Source organism: Cotesia typhae, unplaced genomic scaffold (genome assembly GCF_013202065.1).
Source record: "Cotesia typhae breed Kobodo isofemale line unplaced genomic scaffold, CoteBio_Ctyphae contig_65, whole genome shotgun sequence".
Taxonomy (NCBI): domain Eukaryota; kingdom Metazoa; phylum Arthropoda; class Insecta; order Hymenoptera; family Braconidae; genus Cotesia; species Cotesia typhae.
In genome coordinates, this window is record NW_027423762.1 from 2,775,625 (window position 1) to 2,786,759 (window position 11,135).

Here is an 11,135-nt window from a genome sequence, read left to right on the forward strand (position 1 = left end):
AGATTGTCTGTCATTTTCTCAACCAACTAATCAGCAATCGATACAAAAAAGGACAAAAGTTTATAGTAATTACGCCAAACAATAGACAATGAGAAGAAATGTAGCTTTCATAGAAAGAGAAATGGAGAAGACCACTTATGAACTTACGGATGCAATTTTTTATTAAGGAAAAAGAGAAAGAGCTTCTGAGAATTTGAATTTTTTAGTGTATTCAGTATTGTTATTTTTATTAACACTAAAAATGTCTAATGATAGGTTACAAATGGGGAACAAATAGTACTTACAAATAATGAAGTTTCTATGATTATTATAATTATAATTTTAAATTATAGTGAAAAGTATGAAGGTAACTTTTGAAATTACTGCTTTTGAGGTTGAGAAAGTACCTAGAACTCAATTAGATTGACTACAGAAATTTTTATTTTTTAAATAATAATTTTTAGTGATTATACGGTTTATTTTTTAGATTTTTCAGTTAATTGGCTATTCAGTGTAATACAACAATTTTTAATTTTTTTTTAATATTATTAGTCTGTATTTCCCTCCAGGCATAAACAATTTAGCCACAATTCACATCTAAATCTGTCACCAGAGATAAATTTGACTGAAAAAATAATTCGGACGTCCCAGACCAGGACCCGAACCTGGATCTTTTGGTTACGCCTCAAAGGTTCTACCTATTAAGCTATCCGAGACACTACTTTAAAAAATGTATTAAATTATACTGTTAATATTATTTGACTACCAATCACAGCTTTAGGAAATGTTATATTTTTGTAATAATAAAAATTGATTTTTATATTAAAGAAAAAAAAAGTGAATTGTCTCATTTTGGATTGGAGTTTAAAAAAAAAAAAAATTTACCATAAATTTTGATTCAAGCGATGAAGAAATGTTAAGATCACTTTAAAAATTTTTAATGAAGTAGGAAAAAATTTTTTTTATAGTATTCTTATTTAAATCGTGTACAAAAATTTTACGATATTTTAATCTACAACAAATAAAAATTCCTCTCAAGTAATTCGATAGTTTTTTAGTAATTTCACAAGACAAAAAAATTACATTTTAAAGAATTATATTATTCAGATTCAATTCTAATTTTTTTTACTCTCTCCAAAAAAAAAAATTCAAATTTTATTCATAAATTTTCTGGTAAATTCCTATAATAAACTTAAGATTTCTTTTTTTTTTAAAAACTCCTATTAAAGTTAAACGAACAACTAATCAGAACAATAATTTAAAAATTACGTTCCTTTCTAAAACAAATTTTTTCCATCAGTGTAAAATTAAAATTTAAATTAGTACGCTTAGAGAATTTAGCAGTTAATTGCTATATTGTAGAACATACATGGTGAAAATTTAAATTTCCTCTCAGTACCAAACTATTTGGGTAATTTCCTGCATGCATAGCACAGAAGAGACTAGAGAGTAATTTTAGCAGCAATTTAGATCGTTATAATAGTTACACTTTTTTCCATGTGTACTTTTACTAGTTAAGTGTAGCAGTCTGTTATAAAGCAATGTAAAGCAGTATGTTATAGTTAATAGTATAAGTAAACTGTGACGTGACTAAGGAATAATAAATGCTGACGGTGATATTTGTATCGCAATGCTGACCCCACTTTTTCAAGCACACAATGCAACAACTAAGGAGGTTCTATGATTTTATATCTTCCGTAATCTGGAAAAGCGTAATATTAAGTAGTAGCTAGGTGATTCAAGTGTATAGCCTTAAGCATATATGTCATCTCTTCAGAATTTCTTTTTTCATGTCAACTAATCTCAGAAAGCCGCTTTGGTAGCTGCTCCCGGGCATGAAAAGTAGGCGGAATGGAATGGAATGGAAAATGGGTGCTTGATGGCGCCCACTTTAAATGTGTTGGTATTAAATACACACGTACAGTGTGTCTACATGGATATATTTACACCGTACCAACATTATACATCTCAAGTAGAATTAGTAAAACAGTGAAAGCATTATATGCATTGCTTTTAATCATCATCGCCATCATTCATCACATCATAAGTATCACAACCTCATATTATATACCTTACTTTATTGGATACTCTTTATTCTTCACTTTGCAATATTCACTTTACTAAGATTTCAATTTTTTAATATTTATTATATTTAAATAATTATATAATTTACCTAGTTCCTCGATTCACATGCCATTTTTTTTCCGGTTACGTTATTCCCTGAAAAAAGAAAAAAAAGTAAATTAATAACATTATTATTTATTTTATGAAAGTGTTTACAGTTATGCCATTATCAAATGCATGATGGAAAAATTTTCAGAATCTATATTAAAGAGTACTTGAAGCTATACATTAAGGAGATCCGAATATCCTACTAGTGTAAAGAATGTTTCCAAAAAAAAATAATGCGTACGCAGAAAAAAAAAAATTTCTTGAACCAAAAAAATTATAAGAAAGACCGAAGTTATTTTGGAGCAAGAAGAAATTTTCTTGGCTTAAAATAATTTAACTTCGTTCAAGAAATTTTAAGTTCATTCACAAAATTTTCAATCTTCCTTAAGATTTTCTTGATTTAAGAAAATTTACGTTATGAATCTTAAATTTAATTTTTAAATTAATTAATAACATTTTTGAAGAGATTCCCAAAAAATTTACTGATTAAATAATTATTAACATTTAATTGACTAATAAAAAACATATCACTCTGAATTACCGGTATACATTTGACTACACCGCAAGAGTTCCCTAACTTTAAAACTTATTTATGTTTACTTACTGGATCTCCTTAAGTATTTAAAAGTTATCAAAGTTTTTTTCTCAAAGAAAAATTATTATGACAGCGTTTGTGTTTAAATTTTCAAATTTATTGTAATTATTTTGTATTATTCATTGAATCTGCTAATATTTGCTAAAATTAAATTTGAAAGTTTTGAAAATTTTTTTGACCTAGGGCGGATTCGAACCTGAACCCTCACACTCAGAGCCTTAACCTCTGTTATTACATTTGTGGCTCAAAATCAGACTGATATAATAATCGAGGTGTTAAGTATAACTTCTTATTTAATTTACAAGTTTTTTGTTAATTTAAAAATTTTAATTATAAATAGTTACTAAATCTTCAATGTATAAATAATAATAATTTCAGACGCTCTACAGTCAATTTCTCTGATTTGATTCATTAAAAATTATAATAAATGATGCATTGAAAATCTTAATAAATGAGCAATTTATTATCTACTTCCTAAAAGTAACTATTTATTATTGATTTCAGAACTCACGACCTTTATTCCTTTGACCGGCTAGATTATAGAAAGTTTATAATATATTTAAGCGTGTAATTGATTAGATTAGACTCAATTTCCTGAAAGATGTGATTCCATAGAATATTTCTACAATGCCTCTACTGATTTCCTAGTACGGATTTCCCAATAAATTGTAAGAAATTTTTAAGAACATGTGAGTCAAAAATTTACATATATTGCCAAATTTTGAGCCAACAGCAATTTTATTCAAATAAACTTTCTGTTTTAAAATAAACCTATGAAATGTAATTTATGCACGACCTTATGTATTTTTAACTGAAGAAATAACTCAGTGGTTAAAAATAAAGTTTAAGGCTATCTTTAAAACTGAAAAATAAAATTATGCAAATGAATGTGAGAAATCAAGTAGCGGTGCGGAAGTCTTTTACGTAGCTGTTACTTGTCGACAGTACACTTCCTTTCTTCCTATCTTTATATCTACACGCATATACATTTTTAATACACCTCCAGGACATAATAAGTAAAGAGCTAACAACATCAAGTAACTCGAACAAGGCGTCCGTTAGTCATGTAATTAGTGATTCGCTAATTATCTGAATTCGCACGCAACTTTTTTTCAAAGGGACTGACACACACAAGGATTGAATCGATGCTCTAATTTTTAACGATTGTTATCGTACTGATGTTATATACAATATACTATTTATATAAATACAAATAACCAAGTTTGTAGTGTATGTAAGTCAACTTCAAGGACTTTCATTCGCCTGGAATTGCTCAATTTCCCAGGATGGAACTTTTGTTGGTTACATACTTCTTTTCAATACATACAACAGCAATTATATAAAAATATAAAATAAAACAAATATAACATTATATGGTAGCAATTAAAAAAAAAATATTAATATGTTAACTGTAATAAAGTTATACATTTTGCCCATTTTATTCCTTTTATTATTCTGACGTGTATTGACGGGTGAGCGTAATTGACTCGTAAGAAATGTTTAAATTTTAATTGCCGCAGATGGAACAAAAAATGAATATTGTCCGTGCCAAGGAAGACAAGTTTGAGATTATTCTTAAGTACACTACCGAGACACGACCTGATAATATATATGTCTCGTTCTCACATTATTTATCCGACTGTATTTAATCCCCCCACGTTAATTCGTGATGAACACGACGGATACACTCGTTTCCCGACAAATGTCTTTAATGCATTCTATTCTATATTCTATATTCTATATGTTTAGTTTAGCTGCACTATTAACTTATAAATTATAACAAGACAAGTGTAATAAATATCAACTGTATGAATTGACGATTTTTATAAATAGTTACATGAAATATTGCTTAAAATGTTCAAGCGAGACATTTTATCTCACAGAAATTAGTAACTTTTTAGAAAAATAATCGTATAAAAATTTATTTTTAAAAAATTAAAGGAATTTTTTCAAAATAACTTCAAATAAAAATTTTGCAATAATTTTAACTATCTGATTTTTTTAATTTCACTAAATTATTCATTTTTTCATAAATTTAAAGCTCATTTTTGTCTCTAAAATCTTTGTAAGGTTTTTTTTTTTAATTAAATTTCATCAAATATTTAATATCAAATCACTTAAAAATTGATTGATTATTTTTTACACTGACAGAAAGATTTCTTATAGCAATTAAGAAGATTTTTTTGTATTTAAGAAATCATTTCTTAATATTTAAAAAATTTTTTTTAGTATTTAAGAAATGATTTAACATTTAATAAATTTTTTCTTTCTAGTTAATAAACAATTTTTAATATTAAAAAATCATTTTTTGATAGTTAATAATTATACATATATATTGTTAGGTTACACCTTACAATAAGTTTAGCAGTTAATTTAATTATTAATGAATGAATATTAAATATCAATTTATAATTATTAACTATCAAAAAATTATTGTTTAATGTTAAAATTGTTTAATGACTAGAAAAAAATTATTTCTTAAATAATAAGAAATAATTTCTTAAATACTAAGAAATCCTTCTACCAGTAGCATATAAATAGTACATTAAGATACGAGTTGCTTAAATGAGCGATTATGACACGGCGTGAAGTTGGCGCACGAGCGAAGCGAGTGCGCTAACACGCCGTGAATGATCGCTCATTTAAGCTACGAGTATCTTACACTATTTTGTAGCACCAGTGTCCTAAATTCGTCTTCAGTATTATTTAAATTTAAATATAAAAATTAATTAAGCAAAAACAAAAATAGTATATCGTGCATAAATAAAATCTAGAATGTTAAAGTAAATAATTGCTTAAAAATAGTATGATAGTATATTGTGGTAATCGACAACGTTACACGAGTGGCACGCACTATCATTATTACAAATGTAGCGATATATGTAGACCCAAAATCGGGGTCCAGGGGCAGAGCCCCGGTGGGGTCCAGGGGCGAAGCCCCGTGGGGCTGGGGGGCGGAGCCCCCAGTCCTAAAAACGAATAAAAAGTTAAAAAAAAGAAATAAATATATATCAAATTTTAAATCCAAAGTGATTAATAGTAATTAAAAAAAAATTAATCCACACATTAAAACACTCAATATATAAAATTAAATAACAATAAATTTAGCTGTCACTTTATAATTTTTTAATTTTCTTTAACCAAAAAATTTGCTCCAAAAATTTATTCATAAGAAATTGCATTTTTTATTTTATAAAATTCCCACTTGTCAATTAAAAAAAAAAATTTGAAATGATTAACAAAAAAAATAAAAATATACTTAATAATTTTTTCATTTAATTATTAGTTTTTTTTATTATTTTTTTAACGATTTTTAAAATGTTTATTTCCACTTATTTCTATTTATTATTAAAATCATAAAATGTAAAATCAACGAATATTTATTTTTCTTCGGATTGAACTTCAATGGTGAAATGGCAGTTTTGGAATACCTTATATTGAGACTCTTAAAATTTTTTCACGCATAAACCTAAATCTTGATCATAAAATACTGTAGAACTGATAAATAAATCAGGAGTTCCACAATCGTTGAATTGAGAAGTTGAATTTTTCTTTTTCGCAACAGTATTTTCTTGCGAAATAGATTTAAATTTTTTTTGATGGTGTGATGTATCAACTTCAACTACATTTGATGCTGGTGAACACGGTTGGCCAAAGTTTGATAAAACACTATTTTCGGGTTTGGACATTGAGACTGCTGTTTCAATTAATTTTTCATTTAATACTGATAAAACATTTGTAATTTTTGTCAAATTTTTTTCGTCGAAACGTCTAAACTGGTTGATTTATTTAAAACGGTACTGTTTGTAACTACAGGAGATGGTTTAGTAGATCGAGGAGTGGATTCAACAGTATTTGTTTTTTATCCAAAACAATTCCATCGGTGATCATAGAATGAGTACGTTTTTTGTTGTTAACGGAATCGGCAATATAACCTTCAACTACTGTTGATGACTTCCAACCACCATGTCTCTTCATCACTGTCATATCACCTCCAGCATCAGCTAATAATGTGGCAGATGTTCGACGGAAACTATGTCCAGTGTATTTATTGGCATTCTCTAATTTTAAAAATTCAGCAATGGTTCTAGGCATTGAACCAAACTTGTTAATTCCTATGGGCTGACAAGTACATCGACCATTTTGGTAATTCAAAAAAATCGATCTGTTTTACAGGTTTTGGGCCTAGCATCCATGTATTCTTTTGCGTAGTCATAATATTTACCATCAATGGTAAATGATCTTGGCTGATTATTTTTGTAATCGGAACTTTAATAAATAAAGTGTTCTCATCAATTTTTTTGACATCTTCCAGTTTCATGTTCATGAATTCACTTCTTCTTAAAGCACCAGAAATTCCAAATATTAAACAAACCTGCAACAGTAAGAATAAAATAAACAAATATTTAGACTATATAGACATTTTCATACTCAAAAAATCAATAAATATTTAATTACCTTTGTAGCAAGATATTTATTATCAGGGGCTTCATTTAAAAATTTTTGGATATTTTCTTTTGTAAATACTTCAGATTTTTAGCAACATATTTACTCATTTGTTTCTTCAAAAAAAACGTTACTTTTTGTAATTACCAATATCAACGTCATCAAATGCTTTGATAGTAGTTTTCAACATCGAATGAAAAGCCCATAAACTGGGAGGGGCATATTTTTGAGAAAGATTATCAAAATAGACTAAAATCACATCTTCAGCAAAAGAATTTGATTTAACATTTTCTTTACGCCATGCTTTAAAAGCATTATAAGCTGCTACATACATTCGTTTAGATTTTGTTGGCATTGATTGCAAAGCTATATTCTTCGCCTTTTCTTTTATCTCGTCAGGAACAAAATCATTATAATCATCGTCTAAATCACTGTAATCACTGTCCATATTTATTACGGAATAGGATTCTTGTTAAATTAAATAACGTTTAGCAAATATTTCACACCAGAATAATGTTTACAACTGAGCGAAATCGATAATAAAAAACATTTGCGAATCATCAATTGAGGTTTCAGCATACTTCAGACTGAATCATAACCGACAAAAAGATGTAATTTTAATTATTAATTATTTATTATTTTCTATTTTTTCGGAGCTTTGAATGTTTTTAGATACATTTTTTCGTTTTTTTCTGCGGTGAAAGTCAAATTTTTAGAGCAGAAATGTATGGATTGATCGTAAATATGAGCCCGTAGCCTAAAAAATTCTTCTCAGCTCGTTTCATAATTGTTTATTTAAGTCAACAGTTGAGCGTGTCCTAAATACGAATTTAGGACACGCAGTGCTATAAATAAAATTATATTACATTAATAATTATATAAAAAAATATTCATAATAATTAAAATTAATTGTTAATAATTTTTCAAATATTTAATATCAACATCAAAATAACTTTCTTTTAAATGTCTATTATTTCTGCAAATTATTACATTGTTGTTCTGTCAACCCACATGTGAAAATTCTAAATATCGATTATTCAGTTTCAATGTATGTTATTACAATACAATATGTACAATTTTATACAGAAATGTTATTGTTGGTTACTCACAATCTTTCAAGTATATAATATTATTAAATTTTTATTGTTCAATCAATATTTTTAACTGATTTAATATTAAAATAAAATTAAATATTTTTATAAAAAAAATTAATAATTTAGTTTCGAGAGGTTTGATCAACATGTTTAACGAAACCTTATCCAATGAAAAAATTTTCATCAAGAATATCTATATTTATTTTACATATGAATAATAACAATACGTTGTAAGAAAGAATGCCACTCATAAGTTCGAACGTGTGATTCACTAAAAATCTAACTTATGACTTGCGACCAATAAAAAACTACATTCAGCATTCATTTATTTTTAAGAAATTAGAGAGATATAATAAAGAAGAATTTTTACAAAAAAAAAAATTTTTTTTAGATTCTTCCATTTTAATTAAATAATTTTTTTTTTTTTTTTTTTTTTTTTTTTTTTTTATTTGGAGTCGATGTAATTTATTTTTTATTCTGTAATTTTCAATTTAAAACTAATCGTTCGTTGAATATTGATTCGTAATTTTTTAATGGCAAAATTGAATAATTTGAGATTAAACGATGCAATAATTTAAAATTAATGAAGAGCAATTATTTAATTTTAAAAAATGATCTTTCAAGCTATTAATAATTTAAATTGAAAGAAATTATTTAATAACCTAATAATGACTGTGAAGATGAAAGCTATTTTATAGAATAAAAATTATAGATAATAGTCAATAAATTGATACAATGCTGTGCTATTATTAATTACTACTTATTATTACAGCAATGGATCGTAGTATGACACATCACATATGAAGATAGTTTAAACAAAACTTGTAACAAAGCTATTTTAATTATACAACACAGTAGTTAGTCGTCGTACTAGTTTTATTTAAAATTAGATTATAATTTAAATAATAAGAATAAAAAACACGAGATCTAGTTTCGTGTGTGGGTTTTATTTAATCACTTTTTTTTAGCGTAAGCCGTGGTAATTATAATTCATCACAGTTTAATTGCACCTCAAGGATTATTTTCTGTTCGCCAAGATTTAATCAAACTATTAATATTATTTTAAACAAATTGCCAAGGATTTTTTTTTAATGCTCGAATAATTTGAGTTTGAACATTTTCAAGAGTTGTTATTTTTTTCTATTTATTTTATTTAGCAGTAATTTCACTTTTTATTCAAAGCTTCACATTTTTCTTATATTTAAAACTACTAAGTTGCTTTTTTTATCATAATAAATTATCTGTCTTAAAATATCACTCCGTTGATAAAATAATCTACCATTTTACCTTGCAAATAGTTATTTTTTGGCAGATAGTATCTTTATTACAAGTCAGTTCTTTTATTTCAATTCTGAGATTTCATTTTTTACTCCCGTTATCTTTTTCTATAAATTATTTACTAAGATTAACAATATTTAATTCAACTCTAAATTTTTTTAATAAAAAAAAAAAATATTAAATTTTGTAAAGATCTGTTATTTTTTTATGAAAATGAAGTTAGTCGACATTTAAAAATTTTTAGAAAGTTTTTATTGAAAAAATTTCAATGAAATAATTAAAAAAAAATATTTCACCTGTAAAAAACTTGAAAAACTATAAATGTAATTTTTTAGAAATATCTTTTTAGTTGTAATTTAGTTAAAAAAAAAAAAATCAAAAATTTTCATACGTCTGCTAACTTCAGTGTCATATTTTTATCTATAAATTATTTACCAAGATTAACAATATTTAATCCAACTCTAAATTTTTTTAATGAATAAAAATATTAAATTTTATAAATATCTGTTATTTTTTTTATAAATTATTTAAGCAATTTTTTGACACTAATTTTAATTTTGTACACTTTCTTATTTTTAATTTTTTATTGTAAAAACTTATTTTTAAAAAAAATTGCCAGACATCTACTATCAGTATCATTCATTCATACTATTAAATATTTAATTAAAAACACTCCAAGCGATACAATATAAAACAAATTTAATTAAATCGATGAAACATCGGTGTCATTTAATTTATAGCAAAGTAAATAATCTTGAGATGCAATTACAATTGATAATAATAATTTTAATTTCTATGCGATATGCGGTGAATTAATAAAGCAACTCGGCAACGGTGATAAAAATAACTTAAATTAATAAACTGTAAATTGCAGTATTTGTTTTTAAAAAAAAGTTTTTAAGGAAGTCACGCGACTTCCCGGAAGACATGGAGATTAGATGACTAGGATAAGAATTAGAAAAGGTAAACGTTATTTACATTATACCTAAAGTAAATATAAATAAGTTTGGTTGCGTACATCAGTTATATTGAATGGTAGTTTAAAATTTTTTTCACATCTCACCACCTAAAATGCGATAAATAATTAGTCAAATCTCGATTATTTATTTTAATATGATAAATGATATGCTGAGGAATTTGCGGATAGGCGAGCGCCACGTAAAAAATAAAATAAAACTAAAAAATGATGGACAAAAAAATTAACAAAAATGTAAAAAAAAAAAAAAAAAAACAACACCTTGACTTACTCGTGGTGAAAAGTATTGACTGATTATTTAAAATAGTGCAATAAAGTCTTGACACAGGAAACACTGTCACTATTACTTATTATCACAGTAATATATTAATCACAAAATATGGTTGAGGAAGAACGACACAAACAATATAACACATTGGTAAACGTTAACAACGTCACACTCATTATTGTAGTTTGGCAGCCATTTTGCTACATTGAGGAACAGAGATCCAATGCCCGGACAAAACTAGCGACCGACTGACAGAGACAGACTCCAGCTACGACTTGCCCCAGCGATTCCACGGCGGAACACGAAATAAAACGATGTCGGGCACAC

The 11,135-nt window shown here is 26.2% G+C and overlaps 1 protein-coding gene across 2 annotated transcripts in view; it reads right to left on the bottom strand.

Moving 5' to 3' along the window:
* Positions 1 to 11,119, bottom strand: part of LOC141532611 (tyrosine-protein kinase CSK) — a 36,467-nt gene extending 25,348 nt beyond the window's left edge. The window contains exons 1-2 of one of the 2 annotated variants that reach the window (XM_074251041.1): positions 10,812 to 11,119; positions 2,153 to 2,199 (exon numbers count right to left, since the gene is read on the bottom strand). The gene's annotated coding sequence lies outside the window, so the exon portion shown is untranslated. Of the gene's footprint in view, positions 1 to 2,152; positions 2,200 to 10,801 lie in introns of both variants that reach the window. The other variant, XM_074251042.1, reaches the window with a different exon arrangement.
* Between the last annotated feature and the right edge of the window lie 16 nt (positions 11,120 to 11,135).